Below are 3,372 nucleotides of genomic sequence, written 5' to 3' on the forward strand. Positions count from 1 at the left end.
GTTAAGTATGCCTCCAAAATCCAGATTGATCCGAACACCGGAAGACTCATTTCGGACCAAAATCCCCAAAATCCACTATTCTGCCCGAGGACTATTTTGGTCGATCATTTTGGTCGATACCATCGACCAAAACCATCGACCAAAGTTGTTGTCTTGACAACAACCTTGGTCGGTTTTGACTCGAATGACATCCGATCTTCCCGACTTCTTTTCTAACTTATTATTGATGTTTGTTTAGGGCCTTAACACTTCTATTGGACTATTATTGGTATTCTCAATTCATCATCAACTCATCCAAGGTAAGGATGGTTATATCCATAAACATATAATTCATCAAATATTGAACTATGCTTTATTCAAGAATGAAGTCCCTAAATTTCTTTCAATCATTATGATACTGATACACATGTGTTGGAACAGTAATATTTAAATCTTTATACAATTGTTGTGTTACTCTATCATTTTGATTTACTTATGTTTATAATGATTCGTTTCAATATCATGATTTGAGTACTATTATGAATATGCATTGGATGCATGAGAAATGATGAGATCTGATGTGTGATTGCTTACGTATGACTTGGGATTGGAGGGTGTCCCTACCGACACTTCGTCCTTGGGCATCGGAGGGAATAGTATGGGATATTCTCCGATGGTGCCTATCGACACTCTCCTGAGTTATTGGATGACATACATAGGAGTGTCTAGTTGTGTGGCTAGGTTCATCCTTGTCGTGTCAAACCCGAATCGGAAGGGCATTGAGACCGAACAACCCGTGGTAGTGTATGGTTGGATGGGCGTTGTAGGCCGGTAGCCAATCCGGTAGGGGACATAAACCATGCTACGGATACCTGAAAGGGGCCATTTATTGGTAGAGTTGCATATGGATAGACTTGGGCTCACGGGCGCTCAAGACCGGTAACCAATCCGTGAGAGGACGTGAGAGCTTCCCGTTTACTATATGTGGATGACCAATAGGGTTGATGAGTCCGAAATCCGGGATTTCGCTGACACTAGTGTGAAGGATACCGGAAAGGATCGCCGGGGCGAGGAATGGACGTATCTGAATCGACTTGACCGACTAAGTAGATGACTTGCATTGGGCTAGGCTTTCTTGTGACATGCGCCGATACTTGACCAAATGGTGATGTGAGAGAGCGGTAACCGATTCCCCTTACCATGGTTTTGATGACTTTACCGATCTTCCCCGGGCATTCCCAAGATATGGAAATGGGAGAGTGACTGACGACCCAGAGAAGTACGGTGCTATGACTTAAAGCATGTCTACCTTAGAGACCAGCATTCATAGAGTTAGGCTCATATCTGCATCATATGTTCCATATCACATTGCATTATTATATGTTCTGAATGTGTATGATTTCTAATTATGGAATAACTTCCTTGCTGAGTTCTTCGAACTCATTCCTTTTGTGCAAATGTTTTAGATTACATTCCAGGTACCGAAGATTACGATGGCACCTCCTATGAGGCGGACTATGATTCCACATACTACCCTCCGGGTAGTGGCGTCGGTGAGGATTCGTATATTGGAGCCGAGGAGGATTATTATTCGCACCAGGGTTAGCCCCCACGGTTGTGCGGGAGCGGCAGCGCTGGGTTTACTTCATCCGTACTGTTGAGGAGACTACTATTAGTATAGAAGAAACCCTAGCATAGTGCCCCATTCCCCTGGTGTATTTGTGGAACCATTGGTCTTGTAACTAACTTATCTTTGAGTTTATCTTTTGACACTTAGACATGTATTTGACGTTATCACACTTCTTTTCCACTGTTCTGAGAGAGTGGTTATCATACCTTCTCTCACCCTTATGATTATGCTTTAATGTTATTGCCTTCCGCACTCTGATTTATTTAGTCTTATCTTATTCATGATATTTAGTATTAACTGTTTTTACCATTGATTATTACTGTTCATGATTGTGTTACCGTGTATGTGGGAGGCATGGACCTCAGATCATTGATTCTTGGACTGTGGATCACATCCCGGGTATTCCAAATGGGATACCGGCTGGGTGGATGTGACACCGCACGTCGCGTGGTGTCCGGTGCGCCCCCGACGGCCCTTGAAAATCCGGAGGACCGAGTGCCGACCACGCCCGTTCGTACTCATAACCGCATCAGGTCTCCAAGGTGAACAGCCTCTAGTTGATGGAACAATGGCGGGGAAGCCGCCAATGGCCGTAACCCGGGAAAAGGATTGGCTCTGAGGGCTGGGCACGGGGGTCCCAGTCTCGAACCCGTCGGCTGTCGGCGGACTGCTCGAGCTGCCTCCGCGGCGAGAGCGGGTCGCCGCGTGCCGGCTGGGGACGGATTGGGAATGGCCCCTCCGGGGGCCTTCCCTGGGCGTCGAACAGTCGACTCAGAACTGGTATGGACAAGGGGAATCCGACTGTTTAATTAAAACAAAGCATTGCGATGGTGTCACATCCTCCCAGCCGGTACCCTATCTGGCATACTCGAGAGTGTGATCCACAGCCCGAAGATCAGGTATCGAGTAATCAACCTCCCACATAAACAATAACATAATCATGAACAATAATAATAAAAGTGCGGAAGATAAACCATAGATCCAAATAAGGAAAGAATGAATCATATATATAAATCAGAGTACTAGATATAGTCGAGTGTCTAAACACGATAAGTAAAGTGAGGCAAAATCCCACTCTACAACCAGCGGAAAAGTAGTTCTAAAAGAGAATAAGCAAGACAGAATCTAATCCCAGTAGCAGGTACAATGGGTAACTAAATTGTTCTCAACTTTATAGACAACATCCCTATAAGTATAAATCTCATAAAAGGCACAAGGGCGCTTCCACTCAATGGTCGGACTAAGCATCGTACGGAGCATAACCACTCGCGGGATCTTCAGTGTAATTGTTGTAACCGCAATCACCTTCCTGGAGATATGCCTCTTCTCCTTGCGCTTCTTCATAGGGGCCGTCATAATATTCGATGACTGTAGAATAGTCTAACAAACATTGTACAATAAAGGAATGAGTTTCAAAGAAACTCGGTAAGGCGATTAAATCCATAATAACATAAATGGCGGGATTTCGTAACAAACATAAATGCAATATGGTATGAGACAAACAATGAATGAATGAATCTAACTCTACATATGCTTGGTCTCTATTGGCGGACATGCTTTAAGTCATAGCACCGTACTTCTTTAGGAAGGTCTCAATCACTCATCATCAGTTGGTAATGGGTCCGGCATCCCTCGGGACATTCCATGGCTGGGGGTATAGGTCACCACTCTCTCACATCACCATTGGTCTAAGTACCGGCGCATGTCAGGGTAAAGCCTAGCCAAATGGAAGTCTTCTACTTAGTTACATCAAGTCAGATCCA

The sequence above is a fragment of the Hakea prostrata genome, chromosome 7 (assembly GCF_041222555.1).
Source record: "Hakea prostrata isolate BN-2017 chromosome 7, UWA_Hpros_2, whole genome shotgun sequence".
NCBI classification, from domain to species: Eukaryota; Viridiplantae; Streptophyta; class Magnoliopsida; order Proteales; family Proteaceae; genus Hakea; species Hakea prostrata.